Source organism: Podarcis filfolensis (assembly GCF_964270895.1).
Source record: "Podarcis filfolensis genome assembly, chromosome: 5".
Taxonomy (NCBI): Eukaryota; Metazoa; Chordata; class Lepidosauria; order Squamata; family Lacertidae; genus Podarcis; species Podarcis filfolensis.
In genome coordinates, this window is record NC_139608.1 from 47751484 (window position 1) to 47773810 (window position 22327).

General features: G+C 41.3%; 1 pseudogene across 1 annotated transcript; it reads left to right on the plus strand.

The window, feature by feature from the left end:
* The first annotated feature begins 1414 nt into the window (after nt 1-1414).
* LOC310763157 (large ribosomal subunit protein eL21-like) lies at nt 1415-1927 on the plus strand (annotated as a pseudogene). The gene has a single exon. The product of its transcript is annotated as a large ribosomal subunit protein eL21-like (transcript).
* Nucleotides 1928-22327: the final 20400 nt, after the last annotated feature.

Sequence of the window (22327 nt, forward strand, 5' to 3'; positions counted from 1 at the left end):
TTCAGCTGGAGATGCCTAGAATTGAATTTGAGATCAAGTACACTTAACCATGCTTCCTTCCATGGGCATAGCCAAGGGGGGGGCAGCTGCCCTCCAAGTCAATAAAAATCAATACAAATCTGAGGTTCTGCCCCTCAAAAAACCTCCCCTCCCAAAAAAAGCCTGCCCCACTAACAAAAATCCTGGCTACACCCATGGTTCCTCCCCATAGAGAAATCTGTTTAGGGTCTGAACCTGGTATAGCCTGTTTTGCCATTGAAACATCAACACTTCTGCACAACAATTATGTTATCCAACTGTGCCCTACACTATAGGCCTGTCTCCATGTAAGATGTTTGACGTCCTTTGTACAGCTGTGCACTTTTCCCTGTCAAGACCTGTGCTTAGAGTCTACGTGAACTGTGTGCCAGATATCAGTCTTACGTTTCTAGCATATTTCTGACATATAGATCAATAGTCTATTCATAATTTGCAGCTTTCCCTTGGTGTTCTGCTGACGTCATGAAATGAAATTGACTTTTCTTTTTCCGATAAATAATTTAGGCAGGAGCAAGTGGCTCATTATTTTTTTTTTGATGTGTGACATACAACCTCAAGTTTTACTTTTTCAACAACAAAAAAAGGTGGTTTATTTGATGGTGTAAGAGTCTATAAATTCTGTAAAGCTTATGATAGTTTATCACAGTGCTGGGCTGCTGTAGATCACTGTACAGAAGGTGTTCACATCAAGGATAAAAAAAGGTAAAGTTTACATGGAGAGCTGATTAGACATAACTTAGACGTGCTCTTCTTCTTCTGCTCTGTTTGCTTTGGAACATTATGTACTAATAACAGAGCTTACCAGTTTAAATCTCCACTAATGAACCCCATTCTAGATTTCACAGATTACTGGGTACGTGGGCTACAGTCCATAAACATTCTTTAAAAAATAACACCTCAGTCCAACTAGGGCTGAGGAAGGAAACTCTGTCACATGTATTCCTGACTGACTGGGGATGGGTCCTGCATGCATGACTCCCCAACCCAGTCTATCATTTGGAATACAGGAACACAAGAAGCTGCTTTCTGCTGAGGGCCCGCCCATGCTTCAACTTGCCCCACCACTTTCTCCTGTGAAAACCCACTGTTTACTGCTAAATCGGAACAAACGTCCATCGGGTTTCCTGTAGATTGACTTTTGTTCTAATTCAGTGAGTTTTCCTGGTGGTACAAGTGAAAAACCTCTTGGCATGGGACAAGTGGAAGTGTGGATGAACCCTGAATCAGACCACTGGTCCATGTAGCTCAGTTCTCTGTACACTGACTGGCAGTGACTCTCTAGAGTGTCAGGCACTGAGTGACTTAGGGCCAGTTACTACTTCTCAGCCAGACCTATCTCACAAGGTGAGAATAAAATGAGTCATAGAGGTTTTTCGGCCTTGGACGCCATCTTCCAGTAATCCATCAAGATGACCAACACCAAGGGGAAGAGGAGAGGGACACGTTACATGTTCTCAAGACCCTTTTGCAAACATGATGTCGTCCCTCTTGCAACCCACATGCGCATCTATAAGAAGGATGATATTGTTGATATAAAAGGCATGGGCACAATTCAGAAAGGCATGCCCTACAAATGTTACCATGGCAAGACAGGAAGGGTATACAACATCACCCAGCATGCTGTGGGGATTATTGTGAACAAGAAGCTTAAGGGCAAGATTCTGGCCAAGAGAATCAGTGTGCAAATTGAGCATATTAAGCACTCAAAGAGCAGAGACAGCTTCTTGCAGTGTGTGAAGGAAAATGAAAGAAAAATGAAGGAAAGGAAAAGGGAATTTGGTTTGAATGAAAATGCCAGGCTGCTCCTCCTAGAGAAGCTCACTTTGTGAGAATCAACGGCAAGGAGCCAGAGCTGCCGGAACTAATTCCATATGAGTTTATGGCATAGTTTATATGAACAAAATAAAATACAGTGGTATCTCGGGTTAAGAACTTAATTCGTTCCGGAGGTCCGTTCTTAATCTGAAACTGTTCTTAACCTGAAGCACCACTTTAGCTAATGGGGCCTCCCACTGCTGCCACGCCGCTGGAGCAAGATTTCTGTTCTCATCCTGAAGCAAAGTTCTTAACCTGAGGTAATATTTCTGGGTTAGCAGAGTCTGTAACCTGAAGCGTATGTAACCTGAAGCGTATGTAACCCGAGGTACCACTGTACCATGTTGAGGGCCTAAAAAAAGGGGGGGGGTCATAGAAAACCATGTGCTCTACCTTGAGCTCCTTGGAGGAAAAGGAGGGATATACAGTAAATACAATCAATCAATCAATCAATCAATCTCTCCTAGCCCTACCTAGAGATTGAACCTGGAACCTTCCATATGCAAAGCAGATGTTCTACTGCTGACTTATGGGCCTTCCTTGACTGAGCTACGGTCTTTCCCTTCCATTGGGTTGCGAACATGTAGCTTTGTCAACCGAACCAGTATTATGAAGAATAGTATAAGGAGCAGCTGGATGGATATGGTCTCCCATACTTCCAAAAGTAGATTTGGGCTTCCATACCTCCATCTCCTTTCCAAGCAGCTGTATTACACTTACACACAGCTGCATCAGAGCACAGCCGTTTCAGAAAACATACTGACATCTCCACGACAATATGCATTATTCTTCCATGTCAAAAAGGGATGTGCGCTGCACAGGGTCGTGGCAATGGCACCACCAAGTCTCTCAGCAATAATATGAGCCTGTCCTGTCAAGCTCTCTGCAAGGCTGAGTGATTTCCAAGTCTCCCCTTCTGCTCCACTATATCTCTCTCTCTACACGATACAATTTTGTTGTGACCTGAGGGCTTATTTGCTGTTCAATGAGCAGTACCACATCACACAACCACCCGCTGTTACATATCCATCCTCTTATCCAGCTCCTTCCCCAGAAGAAAAATTCTGCATGGTGCCACCCTTGCGGTCAAATAATAGCTGGAACTTTTATGTGCCCAAACCAAAGCTTGTGAAACACAGTAGCCGCTGACATATAATCTTTCTCTGGAAGACCTTGGCCTTAAGCTACAATTTGAGTGTGTGTGCCTGTGGGGAAAACAAGTATCTGGCAAACAGCAAAAAAGCAAAGGAGACAAAGGAAGGCCAATAACAGTTATACAAACTGACGTAAAATACAAAAGTCGCAGTGATATCAAAATAATCCCCCAATAAAATAACAACGCATGCGTTTTTCATTGGTTTTCTGGGGGTTGATGGGCTGTCGTTCTTTATGTTAATTATGTAGCTTACAATAATTATTTTTACCGCTTCCATTTATTATGTATATTGCAGAATATTTTATATTACATGATTTTTACCCCGCCCATCTGGCTGAGTTTCCCCAGTCACTCCGGGCGGCTCCCAATCGAGTGTTAAAAACAATACAGCATTAAATATTAAAAACTTCCCTAAACAGGGCTGCCTTCAGATGTCTTTTAAAAATAGGAAAGCTGCTTATTTCCTCGACATCTGATGGGAGGGCGTTCCACAAGGCGGGCACCACTACCAAGAAGGCCCTCTGTCTGGTTCCCTGTAACCTTACTTCTCGCAATGAGGGAACTGCCAGAAGGCCCTCAGTGCTGGATCTCAGTGTCTGGGCTGAATGATGGGGGTGGAGGTGCTCCTTTAGGTTTACAGGACCGAGGCCGTTTAGGGCTTTAAAGGTCAGCACCAACACTTTGAATTGTGCTCAGAAACATACTGGGAGCCAATGCAGATCTCTCAGGACAGGTGTTATGTGGTCTCCGCGGCCGCTCCCAGTCACCAGTCTAGCTGCCGCATTCTGGATTAGTTGTAGTTTCTGGGTCACCTTCAAAGGTAGCCCTTTGCATTGCTTGGACTAGTGCATTGCAGTAGTCCAAGTGAGAGATAACTAGAGCATGCACCACTCGGGCAAGACAGTCTGAGGGCAGATAGGGTCTCAGCCTGCATACCAGATGGAGCTGGTAGACAGCTGCCCTGGACACAGAATTGACCTGTGCCTCCATGGACAGCTGTGAGTCCAAAGTGACTCCCAGGCTGCACACCTGGTCCTTCAGGGGCACAGTTACCCCATTCAGGACCAGGGAGTCCCTCATACCCCCCCACCCCCTGTCCCCCCAAAACCGCACTTCTGTCTTGTCAGGATTCAACCTCAATCTGTTAGCTGCCATCCATCCTCCAACTGCCTCCAGGCACTCACACAGGACATTCACCGCCTTCACTGGTTCTGATTTAAAAGAGAGGTAGAGCTCGGTGTAGAATTCTATACATACAGACAATGATTTAAAACACAACAATTCATCAATATTACAAATAGCAGATACATGAGATTGCTGTGATAATTACGCTGCTAAAAGATAATTGCTGTACAGAAAAATTATAAACTCACAGTATGAATTGCAGCAGGGCTAATGAATGAATATTTCTTGTGCAATATTTTGAAGGCAACAGGTTGTTAAGTTCACTTACCTAGGACTAGAAGGAACTTTGTGAGTCCCTGAAGAAATTTTGCAGGAACATGACAATCCAAAATGGACCCATTATCAGGATACTTACCTTACTATCCTAGTCCTACATGCCAGGTAGTCCCAGGGGGGCCAGCTATGAATTACCAAAGAAGAAGATTTGTGTTACCACCAAAAACGACACTCAAAGAGGGTAGCAATTTGCATAAAATATGCCTAAAATTCATATTTATAGACAGAAATTCAGAAATGATAACTATGATTTAAACAGAAATTAAATATGTCACCATTGTGCTAATTGTTGATGGGCAACATCCTGCTTCTTCTTCTTATGATAACCAGATTTAACCAGATTTGGATGGGACAGCCTTCTAAGAGAAGACACCTTCAAACTGACAACTGTCCTCTGAAGGCCTTTCAAAATAAAGGTGTATCCTCTGCAAAGTTGAACACAAGGCCACTCTGGGTAATCTGTCTATGCGACTCTAATAATGAAGAAGGGGTAAGGAAATGTACTAAATGCAGGAACAAAAAGTGATGAAATCTTCAGACTTACAAAGTAGACAATTTACTATCCAATGTCTCTTCAGTACTATAACACTTTTGTAAGTTCTCAAAGAGAAACCAAAACTCTCCCCCACAATTAAAAAAAAATCTGCATGGGCCTACCAACCAGATGGTCAAAAGAGTGGTCTGAATATGTATTTTCATTTATTTTTGAGATGCTATGGAAGAAAACATCTCTGTGATAGAACTGAATCAGAATTTTCCCAGTAGAAAAGTTATATTAATAAGAGCAACAAATTGTATTTTGTGCACATTTGCGGTGGTTTCCCCCCACTCCTATGTTGTCACTACTTCATTTGACCTGTCTTGTATCCCCAGCTTGGACACCTACTGCTGCTGCAATAGCTGTATTAAATGCAGTTGAACGAGTGTCTCAAATACCTATTGGGCAGCTTATTTTTTTGTTACTGTCCAGCAGAGTTATTGGTAGTTACACACATTGATAGGTGGTCTGCACTGAAAACCTCATCAACTGGTTAGTTGTTAACCAGTTTCCTTTGACGATTTCCCAAAGTCTGTGCAATAAACAACAAACTATTTTTGTGGTTTGTAATCTTCATACTAAAGTGATAGCATGAATGTTTTCCATCCACGTTATGCATCAGTATTAGAGAAGCCTCCTGGGCCTTTTGCTACAAATGTAAATATAATTCTAGCATTGAAATTGCATTATATTGTATGCTGCAAGCAACAAAGTGGAACAATAAGACTGTGATAGACATGGACCGTCAGTCCCTGTTATTATGGCTGCAGGTCTCCTTTCCCTTAGTAGATTCTCAAGTGTTTCGTCCACTTTGGTTTCAAATTACTCAAGAAATGGTATTTTAACCAATTCTGTGGGAAGGAGATTCTGCAGTTCAACAGGCCTCCGCCATTAGGAAATGTTCCCAGTCACCCAGTATTTGCAACTTCTTTCATTTTTTGTGGTTTTAAATTGGAAGGTTTTAAAATGAAAATAATCTTTCCTCTCAGTTTTGTTCTGTGTGTTTAATGACATCGAAGTGGCTAGCTGTCATGATTTGTTCTTTCTCAATGATGTCTAGGAATTGTGCTGGATAATTCCATTTTAGTGAGGATATCAGCTGAAAGTAATCACTGGACAGCCTCAGTGGTCTAACCAGCTATGGAGAGGACAAGGGGAAGTGATACTAAAACCACACAATTAGTAAGAGGTTAATATAAAAAGTGTATGGGGTGTTAGGGAAGGGGTAGCAACTCTGGTTGTGGGACACGTCATGCTCCTTCTGGGGTAGTTTGTCCACCTTTGGACCCCAACCTGGACTATGGCTTCCATCATGCCCATGCTGGCTGGGGCTGATGGGGTGAGAACTGTAGTCCAAAACAACTGGAGTACACCAGGTTGGAGAAGACTTCCAAAGAAGATCAGAACTGGCTCTCTTCACACCAGCTCTTGCATTCATGCTGGAGATGACCACTCTAGAAAGATTAGGGGGTAAATGTGGGCATTGGTCCATTACAAAAACATAGAAGTCAATTCCTTGCTGACCTCCAAATCCCTTTTAAGAAGAGATTGCCTTCTAGAGGTAAAGCTGCCCCTGTTCCCACCAGATTGGAAGAGGTCCATGCAATTCTTCTCCAGTCTAGTGGGGATGAGATCTTGTCCAGTAAGCGACAGGTATAGTGGCGAGTAGGTTTTGGGTTGTCAGTATCAGTTTCCCATCTGTAAGTGGGGAATAATAACTACCTACCACAAGGGATAATTGTTGGGATGAATGAGCTAATGATTGCAGAGCATTGGACACTAAAAATGGCACATAAATGATTAATGCTAAATAATTCTTGTTGATTGCTAGCAATTGGATTCTGGTCCAATTACTGCATTTTGGCATGCCTAAATTTTACATTTGTGTCTTCCCTTGATTAAAAGACTGAGAAATCTCTATTAGACTTAATGCTGTATTTTTATAAGATAAAAGGGATGTGCTAGTACCTAGCATCCAACCTTCCTCCTAGATTTACATCTTCTCATCTAATCATTGCCTGTCATTGTGCCAAATAGTATTAGTAGCTGTTGTCAGACAAGTCTAGCTTAGTAAATGGCAGTGCCTATTCAAGAGTCCTGCATATGGTAATATACATTTAATACCAGTCTTTCCCCAAAAGCAAAATTTCAGTTTCCCATTTCTCACTCAGGCAAATACTAGACTCTGATGAGTTCTGACACATTGCTATGCTAAAGATGACAAGGGATAAATTTCCCTCAAACAGCTTCAGTTTTTACACATAATTTGTCATAGTGTATGGGAGCAGGCTAGCCCCAAAATGTACAGAGCTATACTTAGGTTAGATTATTGCATAAATTTCCTATTCTTATGACAAGGAGCCAAACTGAAGTGAAAAAAAATATTAGTAAGATCCCAGTGGAAAACATTTAAGTGGTTAGACAAAATAGCTGCAGTGAAAAGGACACTTTTACGTAAACCCTCTAGTTTGGAAGAAATTAAAAGCAATGATCACAAGATATACCTATAGGGTTGAGTCCCTTGGAGATGGCCCACTTAGATCATGTTCCAAGTGAGACTGCCTTTGTGGAAGCAATGTTCAGCTCATGAAAAGGGAAAACTACTGGATCTAATCCACAGTGACTTTGCTTTCAGGATATGTAAAACCTCAAACCTAATTGCAAGTAGATGCTTCTGATAAAACATCCACTATGAGGTGGATGCCAACTTTGCTGCCACATACACCCGGATAACACCATTACTGGCCCCAACAACATCACACATACCATCTCGGGACTATTTAATTGCTCATCGTCTAACATTGTATATGCCATCAAATGCCAACAGTGTCCCTCAGCTCTCTATATTGGACAAACAGGCCAAACCTTACACCAAAGAATAAACGGACATAAATCGGACATCAAGAATCACAAGACAGAGAAACCAGTAGGAGAACACTTCAATCTCCCAGGACATTCTATACAAGATCTCAAAGTAGCTGTATTACTACAAAGGAATTTCAGAAATAGACTGGAAAGAGAAGCTGCTGAATTGCAACTCATTACCAAACTTAAAACCATGGAGAGACCTGGTCTGAACAAAGACATTGGATTCTTATCTCATTATACATGACAAAGCCATTTTTCACCTTCTCACCCCTTGCTTTTTCCTGTAAGACCTATTGCAGTCGTTAAGAGTCATCAACAGGCTCATCACAGCTATCTGCCAACCACCCATTCCCACCACCCTTCTGAGTAATACCCCTCCCCACCTTCTCACTATATAGAAGGATCTGGCAACTTCTGTTTCAGTGTATCTGAAGAAGTGTGCATGCACACGAAAGCTCATACCAAGAACTAACTTAGTTGGTCTTTAAGGTGCTACTGGAAGGAAAAAAATTTTTTTGTTTTGACTATGGCAGACCAACACGGCTACCTATCTGTAACTGCCACTATGAGGTGGTAACTGATGAAAGCATGGGTCATGGTGACTTCTAGGGCTGTGCACTGGCTCTGGACAAATCCTAGATCTGGAACTGAATTGGGCAAATACAGGTCAATATGGGATTTTCCTGGAGCAGGTCACACAGGGGCAAAATAAGGGGGGTATGGGGGGTTTGCAGTCTACCCTGGGTGTCACCCTGACTAGGGGTGACAAAATGACGGGTGGCACTTGTCATTGCAGGGCCTGCAGCGTGCATGAGGCATGCATCTTGGTGCCTGCAGGCTCCATGCTGTCCGCCCGCTGCTTCCCCCCCAGCTGTAGGGTGCCTGAGGCCCCGCTGCGTGCCCCATCCCTGTGGGCGCCCATAGGGACGAGCCGTGCCGTGGCACCCATAGGGATGGCAGGGGGCAGCCCTCTGGGCGGTTTGCCCCACTCCTGGGCACGCCACCCTAGGTGCCTGAGAGGCTTCTTCCACTGCTCAGGTCACAGCAGCCCCAGGCCAGGTCCACCCAGGGTAATCTGGGACTGCTAAAGGACTCAGATTGATTCTGAAATTGGTATGGATCATCCCAGGGTGGACTAAAGCCCTATTTAGGGTGCTTAATCTGGCAAAGCCCTAATAACTTTACCACATCAAAAATGCATATGGAAATCTGGCTTTCTTTTAGGAAACAGATGTCATAGAACCATAGAACCGTAGAAATGGAAGGGATCACGAGGGTCATCTAGTCCAACCGCCTGCAATGCAGGAATCTTTCACTCAAAGTGGGGCTTGAATCCACAACCCAGGAATTGTCTCATGTTCTACCAGCTGAGCTATCCCAGGAATCTTGCAATCTACATGTGATCTGAGAGATGTGTGAAAATATAACTTTGCAGCATTGGACTAGATTTGCCATAAAAAATGAATTGGTAGCAAAAGCAGGTTGAATTCTGTGGCTCCATCCATTCAGAATATTCCTAAGAAATGAAGCAGCTTTATCAAAATACACATTGTCCTCGTCCAGTCTTTTGCACATCAGTCTAGTAAATTTTTAAGTTTCATGCTGCAGTCCTGTACATTTATCTGGGACTAAAACCCATTGAACTTAATGCTGAGTTGACCTGTATAGGATCACACCATTAATATGTTTATGCTTATGGATATGGGACTTAACATTTTCACTCCCAACCATCCCCTGCAATTATCATTTTGTATCATAAATATTTGTTTTAAATTTAGTAAGTTTAGAGGAGTGTAGCAAAGAAACTGATTTGCTATCCACAATGAAAGCTTGCATAAGGTTCATGGCTTTTGGCTGTTATTATTATAAAAGACAGACTGTAGGGGCAGAAGGAATATTGCATGGGCGCTGGCAGATATGAGGAAGCTTGTGGAATTAGTGGAGGGAGATTGGGCCTTAGAGAAACCTGAAGATGGTAATGTTCACATTTACAAACATTTTGTAGCTGTGGCATTTACAATTCTGAACATCTAATCTATCTTGTTTCCCCCATCTTTCACTGTATGGCCTCATAAAATAAAGGAACATATACTAATAATAATAATAATAATAATAATAATAATAATGAAAGTGAATGGATATGCCCACATAGCTCTTCATGAAGCTAATCAAAGTTAATTAGTTATGTGCTCTTAAATGTGACTTAGCCACCTGCAAGTTCCCCATGTGTGTGGATAATAAGTTCTTCTGGGACCTGCTATGTCTGGGATAATAGGAGCCTTAAGATCTGATTGGTGGTTCTACGTTCAGTTGTGATTCTAATCCTAATAAATGCAACATGACAGCTCTATGTTGACTTGTTGTACTGGCAAAACTACAGGGAATTTTCATTCTTAGCCTGGAGAGAAAAACTTCTTTCTCAGAGCCAGCAAGGTAGAAGATAAAAAATGTCTTCAAATGTAATTCCACATCTGTCTATGTTTAAAACAATGAACTCTGTGAAGGGGGTAAAAAGCTTTCAGAATTGTATGAGTTGATGGAATGTATTTGGAATGTCATGCAAATCCATTAAGAATGAATTTCAGGTAAAATAGCATATCTTAAGAGCCATTCAAAAGACAGATGTGAGCCATATTGGGGATTGTCCAAGAATATTAGACCCAAGTAGCTGGCATTGCTTTGCAAATGACAGGAATATGGTTAAATTTGATATAATAACCTTCATACTGAATTATTCTGATAACTATTTTTTCCATTCGTCCAATAGCCATATCAAGATGGTTTCCATATATCATCACTTCCATAGATAAAAGCACTCTTTCCATCATTAATCTTCGCAATTCTGTCGCCTTCATTAGTCCTCTGAGGAGGTTCGCCCGCAGTATAAAAACAGACCCGTTCCTCCTCCCAGACATAAATCTTTCGACAGAACTTGCCAAAATGGCGACGCTGTTTTTTGCTGCGTCATCCCAAAGCTCTTGTACTTTCCTCAGTCTCCTTAAAACATGCTTTTGATTAGAGTTTGTTTTCACACAGTCTTAAATCATCCATCTTAGGTCATTTGATCGGCATTTCAGACTTGTGGGGAGGGATTATTGGTTAATCACATAGAAGAAAGAAAGAAAAGTTTTCCCCCCTCCCCCATCCAGTCCCGCTGCCGACATACCAAGCCTTGATGTGTCTTCTCATGATATATTCCTGTTTATCTGACCCGTCTTCTTTCGTAGAGGTCCCTTCAATTAGCATTCTTTACTCCCCATTCCTCACTTGAAATATGTGGATTTGCTTCTTCCTAATTGTCTATTTTCAAGTTGCTGCAGCTAGTGGCACGATCAGAGACAGCGTCCAGGAGAGCCGAAGTCCACACAAGGGCGTTCAGCCTAGTGCCCACACCCCCTCAAATCCGGGGGTGATTTATGGGCACAGCAGGCAAAGGCAGTCCCCCCATTCCCTTGGGGGGCAGGGAGGCTGCATACTCCCATTACAGCCTCTTAATTACCTCGTGTAGGTCGGAGAGATGTTATTGTCGGCCATCTTCCAATGCGCCCCTAGTGGCCCCCTCGCTGGGCTTTTCTTTCAGTTGAATTTTCATGTTGAAAACAATTGTTCACAGAAATACTTTGTAGCCCTTTCCATTTGGTTAGATCTGGTTTGATTCACTCTATGTTGTAGTTTGGCTCATCATAAAATAGGCATTTGCTTGGTTTATTGTGTGCATTGCTCTACCTTTTGTTTCACCATACATGATTTGCTGTGCCACTCATGCATTTCCAAAGGGTGGGTCCTTTAGCTGTGCACAAATGGCTTCTTAAAAATTTCCACCATACTTGTGAACAGAGATATTTTCTTTGTGTGTGTGTGACATTTCTCTAGGGCAGTGGTTTTCAACCTGGCCAACTCTATTATGCTGGTGTAAACCCTGGTGCACCAGAAGCCCAGAATAGCAGCAAATAAAATTCGCTTATATGCCATTAACTGATAAGACTTGTCAACCAGTTCTTCTAAAGTCTTCCTAAATTATAAAGCTCCAAAATACAGACCAAAAGAGAGCAGGTCTGGGAAGATCAAGGCATACAATGGGTACCACCAGTGAAAAGGCCCTGCTTCGTGTAGGTCCTGCCCTGTCATTTGATAGGGTGCCCTCCTTCTTGGCATGGAATGCTCTCTGTTGGAGTCTCCAGGTCCAGTACAAAGACCATAAGAAGGGAGAGCAGGGACCTTGAAGTTCCCAATAGCTGTTAAGCAAGCAAGCAAGCAAGCAAGCAAGCAAGCACACAGGTCACCTTAGTCACATACAGGACGCATATGTTCTGGCCAGGCCTGCACCCAATCTTGTTTTTGTACAATCTTGTTTGTCCTCAGTAACCAAAATTATTTTATCAATATATACAAGCAGAAAAGTTGTTTTCCTTCATTTGCAAGGAATCTTACAAAACAAAGTGGCACTAATAAAGGAAAGTTCCAGGGTGGCAACAGAAAGCAAACTAAAAATGCTTTTGCAGTTCATCAAAACTATCCAGCAATATCAAGTTATAGGAAAACTGGTGCTATTAACAGTAATCATTCTAGTTGGTTAATTAGTTCGGCAACTTCCATGCACATGACGTGTGATGCTAATTATTTCCCCAAAGAGTTAAATGATAACTAATCAGAGGCAGCTACAGTTGCAAATGGCAACAAAATATCTGTGAAAGGAAGAGGAGCAGGTTTGCTCAAGTGTGTTGCAGGTAGAAATACTGTTTGTAATGAAGTGAGAGCAGTAGTTTACTTGCTCGAATGAACAAATAAGAAAGTTTTGAGAATTTAAATTCTAGATTAAAATTGATTATTTAATTGAGAAGGGGATTGTAACAAAAACACTGGGGCCTAATTTGAATAGTAGAGTGCCTGGTATCTGGTGGGCAGACCAAAGCACTTGTCAGGAGAGCTATGAGATTCAGGTGAGGGTCAGATGCCTTATCAATCCCAGCAGGTATATAACAGGATGACTCGGTGCCTGCGGTGCCTCCCTTCCCATCGGAGCATCCCCAATCCCATTCCTACTTGTGTGCAAATAGGAGGGGGTGGGGATCCCTCAGCTGGGAAGGGAGGCTTCACATTGCCTATCGGAGTAGCCCTGATCCGAACTCCTACTTGCGTGCAAGCAGGAGGGGGGGGGGATCCCTCAGATGCAGTCCAGAAGATCTCAGTTTCACTCTTCGCATTAGTGCAGGCATTTTTTTTAAAAAATGAGATGAATACGGTACATTGTAAAATCTCAGTTAATGTCAGTTGGTCTAAATCAGGTATAAATATATTTGGACACAACAAGTATACCTGGTGTTAGGTTCCTGTTCATATGTTGTGAACTTAAAAGTTGACAGACAACCTTTATTACTGTGGAATGTACTTTACAATGTTCCTGACATATATTTCAGCTTTCTGGATTTATTTTTCATCTGGCCTTCAGATATGAAAGGCAGAGTGATTTAACACCTGTAAAGATTTGTCATCCATGTGACAAAATAAAAAGTATGCCTTTTGCAATAAACTTTGCATAAAATTGTTGCATAAAATTGCATTTAATTTTAATGATTCTAAGAATGTCAGGCAAAATGGTTGGGCCTCGCGCATGTTCACTTCACCAAATCAGGCCTCAGCTCTCATGCTATCTGCTTCTGCTGCATGTTGTAGTCTCCATGACAAAGGCTGCTGTAGAGTCTCAGGAGCCCAGGAAAGGAGATGCCAATAATAATGGAGAGCTTGTTTCTTTGAAGTTTGACCACAGTCTCCTCAACACCTAAGCGTAAATGTAAGTTAAACCCAACAATTTATGTGGGGAGCAATTCTGAAAAAAGCTCAACAACTTTGCCCGGCCCTCACGCATGTTCACTTCATCAAATCTGGCCCTCTTTGAAAAAAGTTTGGACATGAATGCTTTTAAGATAGTTTTTAGAGCAGGCTGGTATCAGGGTTCAGGAGGGTCTCTTGTCTTAAAATTAATGTTAACCGTCTCACTTACGCCATGGTCTACAGCAGTAAACCACAAAAATAAATTCCAATTCACATACTCCTGTTTACAAATTCTTGTTTTTTCAGTTCTGGAAATCATATGATTGCTTATTAATTTGTTTTCCCTCAATTTGTCAGAAAACTGGGTGTGTGCTGGAAGAGACTGGCATTCAAAGCAATTACAATAGAAGAAGCTGACTGACAAGATGCAAATCACATGTCTGAAAAGATTGGAGCAATCATTTGTTTGAAAAGATCAGGGTCTTCTATGCCTTGCCTTGAAGCCTAATTAATTTCTGCTTCATTACAATAGAAGCAACTGAGCTGATTTCAAAATATTTGGCTAGGTTAGTCAGTGCCTTGAATTCAAACATTCCCACTCGTTTAAAGAAGCACTTATTCCTTCCATTTTTGTCATATTCTCCAGAGGGACACTTCTGACAGCTGAAATAGAGCCAGTAAATTTCTTTTCCATTAAGTTACAAATTGTACAACAGTATACTAAAGTAATTACACCATAAATCTTCTTGCTATGAAGTTTGAGACTTACATTGTTTCCCAGGAAGTAAAAACTAAGTGCAAAATAAAAATCTCTGCAATATTTATGTATACATGTATACATGGCTGACTCGCCCATGAGGCTCGATGAGGCAGTCACCTCAGGTGGCAGACTGGGGCAGCTGGGGGGGGGGCAGATCTGGCCCCCAGAGAAGCACACTCCTTGCATCCTCCACACAAACCCTACTGCTCCTCTCTGGTCTTGTTTTTTTCCTCCTGTGCCATCTTCATTGCACTGGGGCTTCCACAACACACCTCCAATCACCTCAGGGGCATTTTCTGTTTTGCCTCAAGTGGAAAAACATCAGCTGGCCTTGCATGTATATGCTGATCCCATAAAATTTTGCATCAAACCACCTACACCACTAGGGCTTCCCATTCACTTCAATAGAGACATCAGGTTATTATTTCTAACTCTTTCTTGAATCCATGGAAAGAAGTGGCAAGAAATAGTTTTAGTTAACTTGCATCCCTTCCATTCAAGAAAACAAGAAATTGGGCTATCCAAAATTCCAGAACTGGCTGTCACTCATGGGAAGGCAAACTAAGGCCCGGGGGCCAGATCCGGCCCAATTGCCTTCTAAATCCGGCCTGTGGATGGTCCGGGAATCAGCATGTTTTTACATGAGTAGAATGTGTCCTTTTATTTAAAATGGATGTCTGGGTTATTTGTGGGGCATAGGAATTCGTTCTTTTTTTGTCTTGAAAATATAGTCCAGCCCCCCACAATGTCTGAGGGACAGTGGACCGGCCCCCTGCTGAAAAATTTTGCTGACCCCTTCTCTTACTGCTGCTTCTTCTTTGACTACTACTAAAGCACATCAAAGCAATAGTGCTGTAGAAAGTAACACGAAAGAAAGAATGAAAAAACAACAGGGAAAGCGGTAAGGGAATAAAAAGAAAGATAATAACTGGACAGTTAGACTACATTATACTATTGTATTACCACCTGCATCAGTACCGAGTCTGTTTCTGAGCCCAGTTTAAAGTGCTGCTTAGAAACACAGGAAGATGCCTCATACTTATTCAGACCACTGGTTCCTGTGTAGCACACTATTGTTTACACTGACTGGCTGTGACTCTCTAATATTTCAGGCAGGGGTGTCTCTCATCTGTATCTGGGAATCCTGGGAAACCGCAGACCTTCTGCATTCAAGGCAAACACTCTACCATTGAGCTACGGTCCTTCCATTTTTAACCTACAAAGCTCTAAATGACATAGGATAGCTAGATGAGACAGCTAGACAGCTAGATACAGTGAGGTAGTATGGGGACCCTAGGAGGTGTTACCCTGGGTGAACAATCTGGGGGGATGCAAACCAGGTCTCCCACAGAAGTCCCTGTTGCGTGACTCTGTGCCTTGTTCACGAGCACCACCTGTTGGTGTAGCTATCATCTATCTATCTATCATCTATCTATCATCTATCTATCTATCTATATCTATCTATCTATCTATCTATCTATCATCATCATCTATCATCTATCTACCTATCTATCTATCTATCATCTATCTATATCTATCTATCTATCATCTATCTATCTATCTATCATCTATCTATCTATCTATCTATCATCTATCTATCTATCATCTATCATCTATCTATCTATCTATCTATCTATCATCTATCTATCTATCTATCTATCTATCATCTATCTATCTATCTATCTATCTATCTAATCTATCTATCTATCATCTATCTATCTATCTATCTATCTATCTATCTATCTATCTATCTATCTATCTATCTATCTATCTATCTATCATCTATCTATCTATCTATCTATCATCTATCTATATCTATCTATCTATCTATCTATCTATCATCTATCTATCTATCTATCTATCTATCTATCTATCTATCATCTATCTATATCATCTATCTAGATTGCTAGATAGCTAGATAGCTGGCACTGGTTTGGAGCCAACTGGACAAGGCTGGGTCTTTGGCCATTTACTTGTGATCCTGGTTTGATCATCAGTTGCTCAGTGTCAGTAGCCCAGGGTGCCATCTTGATAACACAGCACATAAGTTGTAATTAGCTTGAAGATTTATTGCAATACAAACAATTAGCCTCGGACATCTAACTGAGCGTCTGTGGCTTATGAGTCAGTTGACCCTTCTGAGGAGTGCTTCTTGGTTCTGCAGAATATCCTGAACCTGTGACCCTTACGTTTCTGGGTTTGTTTCCTTTCTAATACCTTTCCCATACATCTACTCTTTGGGCTCAGAGGATTAATTGCCCCCTCTTCTGGTGAGGAAATGCTACCCCTTCTTTCCGAAGCTGCCTGTGCATATTGAGCAAACTGACTTCTCTCCCTCCCACTCTCTGCTAATGCCTTATCTACATTCCATTCCATGTCAGAGGGAGGGGGAGGGGGCCTGCTCCCAGCTGTCTGACTGCTTCCTAACTCATGCTGTGTTTCTCTGCTTGGGGCAGATGTGCTCATAAAACTCATGTTTGGGGGGCTGTGAAGAAAGCGGGGTTTGCAGCACAAAACGGCACAAAACCAGCACACCACTTTGGCACTGGTTTGGAGTCAATAGGACATGGTTGGGTTTTGGGCCCTTTCCTTGTTACCCCAGTTTGAGTATCCATTATTCAGTTTGGGGAGTGGGCAGCACTAAATGTGGGGTTCACTTCACAAAATGGCACAAAACTAGCAGAAAACACTGGCAACTGTTTGGGAAGGATCCAGAATTTCAGGGTCACACGTTGATGAAGCTCCAGCTCAGTGCAGACCTAGCAATGTTTAACAACACATGCATAAGTTAAGAGGGTTAGTAGGTCCATGGCCTCCCATCTACATTGCTGTTCTTTAATTGGGGCATCGCCTGGAGTCCAAAACATGTCCTGAAATGAAATATAGCATTCAATGACAAGAAAGAGAAAAAACAACAACCTTAACCACTGAACAATCAATACGGAAACATTTTGCTGAAGAAGATCAGAGTGGTTGAAACGCATCTGGCAGATTGATGTTTCAGCCCACAGTGTTTATGCCTCAGACCTTAAAGTATAAACATTGTGGGCTCAAATATCAATAGGGTTTTATGATAACTTTATTGTGGCTGGCATAAATGATCATTGGCAAAATTCTTAAGGAAGCCATTAAAAAACAATGTATTGAAACTTTTGCCTTTGTGAAAGAGCCGTTTTGTTTTGCTTTCTGTTGAGAGGCTGCTTTTGCCAGGAAGTACAAAAGATTGCAGGAGATTCAAAAATTGAGCCAAATTAGGCGTGTAGCAGGTAAGTACATATCATGCTTCCCCTTAATTACAGGGAAACAAGGGGCAAGGAATTCAATTCTCACTGTGAAGGCAGAACAAACAGAAGGGGAGGTTCATCTCTTGAGTGCTGATATAGCACTTTGGCCCCATGGAGAGCCTTGACCCCAATGGAGAACACCCCCCTTAAGGCTTATAACCATCCATAAGAGCCAACATAAACACCTACTACATGCTTTGGAAAGTGGTTTGTCTGTCTTTCTGCTGTCTATGCATTTTGACATCTCTTGAGATATTGTCCAATTTGCCATGATGGTTCCCAAGGCGGAGGAGTTGTTTTTTGCCTAAGTTTGGATACTGTTGAATGCTAAATTGATTCAAGATGGTGGACAGAAACATTCCAAGCTGAACCAATTCGGCTGCCTCTGGAGATATCATCACCCAATCTAGCACAACAGTTCCCTGAGACTGGTAATGGAAATTCCTTGTGTTTTCACTTTTGACTGTGACCAGACTTATTCTTTTTTTTTTTTAATTCCTATTTTGGATTGCCCCCATGAGAAGGCTGGGACTGCTGGAGTTTGTTTTCTCTGAGGCAGAGCAGTAATCAGATTTTGAGTTCGGATACTATTGGATAACATTTTGAATCAAAATGGTGGATTCAGCCTTTCAAATCTGCACTGATTTTAACCAAATTTGGCAAGAAACTAAAAAATTACAGTTATAAATCTCTGTATTTTATGGGTCTTAGAATTCTTGAGCAATGCTGGTTACTTCCTGCTAGTCTACCAGAAAGTTGAGGAAGTTGCTTGTCTGTTCTTTATGCATTTGGACACCTTTTAATACATAGTAACCAAATTTTGCATGACGATTGCAGGATTTCATACATGTTTGGATACAATTGGAAACAAATTTGAATCAAGGTCACACTTTTAAAACTGAACTGGTTTTTTTTTTTTTGGTTCCTTAGAATTCCTAGGTACAACTCTGGATAACCCAGAGTTGTCCAATGAAACTATAAACTGAACAATTTATTCACATAATGCAAAGTAAAACTATGAAATTTGCTACTGGAGAATGTATTGATGGCTACTAATTTAGATGGCTTTTAAAAGGGTATTAGATAAATTCATGGAAGGTGATGCTATCAGTGGCTGCTAGTCATGCTATATATAACCTCTAGGATCAAAGGCAGCAAGCCTCTGCCTAGCAGTTGTTGAGAATCACGAGAGAGAGAGAGGACAGTTGTATTAATGTCCTTCTTGTGGACCTCCCATACACATTTGGTAGGCGACTGTGAGAAAAGGTTGCAGATCCTTTGGTTTGTTCCAACAGGGCTATTATATTCTTATGAACTGAAATCCTTGCTATACATAAAGCAGCTACTGTGAAAGTGTGACAGCACATTTCATTCATTTCTAATCTTTGTCGCTAAATGCCCTTAAATTCTCAAGAACGCTGGAGAGCACTTGTCACTTAGGTAATTATTCATTGCTTCAGTGGTAGTCCACAAAGCTCCTAACATGTCAGTGAGGATTTTTTAAATGTCATAGGATGGCCTGAAGAGTGCTTTATTTAGCATTCTTTTTAATGATTTTTATCTCTTTCTCCCCATCAGAGGATTCATGGGAAATATGGATTCCCTCCACCACGCAGAGATCATCAATATTCTTCCCGTCTTTCCATAAGGACAACATTTCCTGTCATATTTTAACTCCTTAGTTTCTCAGAACCACAACAGTGGGACATTTAATTTCAGCACCTTCTTACTCAATGTTGGGTTCAGTCTCATAAGAGTTGCAGCCCCAAACATCTAAAGGGCACCAGGTTGGTCAAGTAGTTTACAGTGCATTAAAGAGTCCTGTGGGTTCCTACCTTTCTGCAAGTGCTCTTATTATGCATTTTTTGCCATTTCTATCTTCTTCTTCTTTTACATTATTTGAAATTAGGACATATTTAGCTGTCTTGTTTTATCTCAAGGTAGAATTTCATGCATCAAAGATGACACAAAGGTTTGAGGAGGCTGGTAATGCACAGACACAGCCCAACTGACATATGAAATATGCTATCAATTTTTCTTACTGAACCTCTTGCTTGGTGGTGATAATACCATAAACAAATATTTCAAGTCAATACACTTTTTAATGCACCTCAAATGCTCTTACAAGAAGCATTTCTGAACGGCACAGTGTTTCATAGGATAAGGACTGTGAAAGTGTTGGAAGTAAACTAATTGCAAACCATTAATTTAGTTGCCTCTTTCCCCCCATCAGTTCACTGCTGCAGTCCATGTACATTCAACAGTTTATGTTGATCTACCCCAGCCTTGTGTCTTCCAGATATTTTGGATGACAACCCTGATCAACCCTGACCATTGGCCATGCTGGCTGGGGCTAGTGGGAGCCCAACAAAATCTAGAGGGAACCAGCTTGGAGGGAAAGATGCTTCTAAATCTGCACCGCAGAAAGGAGAAGAAAAAATGCTTAGCAGCAGCATGATATACACAAATGAAAATGTATTCTTTCTCTGTCTTACTCCAAAGATAAATTAATTAGCTTTGTATCCACTACCCTGCCCTTCAGAGGTTAATCCCACCATACACACAAAAAAGGTCTGATATTCATCTACCATTAGCTGGAAGTAAGTATCGCTAATTCAGTAGTATTTACTTCTGAGTAAACATGTAAAGGACTGTAGCTGTTAAGGAAAAACCATATGCAGCCCCAACGCTGGAAAATAAAACCCTGGTATAACAATATAGAGAAAATGTACTTGAATTTTATTTAATTTACATGTTTCAAGTTTGTTTCAAGTAGTTATAAAAATCCATGGAAAAGCTGGCTTAATACAATCCAAGCACTTAAGGAAAACTAACTCACATAATATAAAAGCATGTTCAAGAGAATAAAGCAATAAAAACCCGCAATAAATATACCAGTAACTCTTTTTTTGGCAGTGGAAATTTATATCATATATATATCATAATGTGCACATAAAAGGAAGAATGAAATTTAAAGTATAAATAAATGTTTTAACATTTTTACATGACACTTTTCCTTACAGAAGATGAGGGATGTGTTTAGTTTGGTTTTTCTACAGCATGGTGCAACTCTTTCCCCTTGAAGTGACTGGGGATACTATTATGCCACTGAAGTGAATGGAGAGCTGCTTGTTCATTCATACTCTGCAGGGCAGTTGTGTTTGCTGCTAGCACTCAGCTCTGTAATTCAGGGGTAGCCAATGTGGAACCTCCCAGACATTGCTGGACTATAATTCCCACAACAGCAAAGCATGGGGGCACCATGCTGGCTTCTCCTGCTGTAATTTCTTGAATCCGCCTGGAATAGGACGGAGGTGAAAGAGTGCAGAAATATCATCAGCTTGAGAGCTTTTTAAAAATTGACCAAATGACTGAGGTAGGGCAGCTAAGGCAAGTGAAATAAATAATTCAATTCACTCTTCATCTTTATTATATTCCCTACCATATAAGGGCAGAACGTGTCAAGGTTTGTGGCAGAAAAAAATTAAATATCTGGAACGACCATCCTAGAGAACTTGAGAGGAGAGAAGTATTATTATAATTTAAAAGGACGGCATGTCAAATATATTTAGGTACTAAACTCTGATTTTGTAAATATCGAAAGAAGCCAGAAAGGTCAAAAAGAAGCCTTCACTGAGCTAGAAGGGTGTAGGGATAGTTTAATAAATGTGTAACTAATCTTCATTGAAAATGCACTTTTAATATTTAAATACTTGCAGAGACTTCAAGTTAGTGAGAGAGGATTATTTTATGAATAATATTTACAATAGGCCATAAATTCTTTTCAGGAGGCGTGTGGTGCAATCCAATGCAATGCCCTTGAAATAATGCCTCTTTCTGAAACCCTGAAGAACTGCTGACAGTCAGTTTAGATAATACAGCACTAGGCTGCTTACTCACTTCTTGTTCTTCACATAGTCATTCATTCTTCTTCACTGAATCTACACATGTAGAAGTTATACACATTTAGGTTCTGTGTAGAAGAGCTGATGAACACATGGCGATCAAGGAGCAGGCATGCCACTGCACTCTCTTCCTTCCATATTTTCACTGTAACCAGTTGTGCCACAGGGCTTCTTGTTGTGTCCTGCTAGCTAGCCCCAGAGCTAGCCGTGGAGGAAAGGAAGGGATGCACTGAAAATCACCTGCCGGATCTAAAATCATTTAAAACCATGCATGACTTTATTGTGATTGAAAGAAAGTAATTTGCTCTTGCTCATTTTAATAAGGTATGTTTTTGTGATGTGTGCACTCCTCTGTGTTTTCTTTATAGGTCAGGTACTCATGTATGTATAAAAATCTAGTAATGCCTCTAGATAAGTACAATATATATTACCCATAAACAGCCTTGACATTTTCTACAATATTGCCTTCCAATGTATAACTGCGTTTCGTGTCATCAGTGTCATATGAATAACTTATAAATTGTGTTAATGTTTAGCTTAGAAATGAGGACCATGTCATAAGGAAAGGAGGAGCAGGTAGTGTAAGCTTCTGCACAAAGCCTGAGGGGCACAACAAAACTGGCCATAAAAGCTTGAGATGCCTAAACTCCTTGGAGTGACAAGGAACAACAACCAGTTGGGGGCCTGTAAGCAGGGCCGTCTTTACCCGGGGATGCAAGGGGTGCGGTG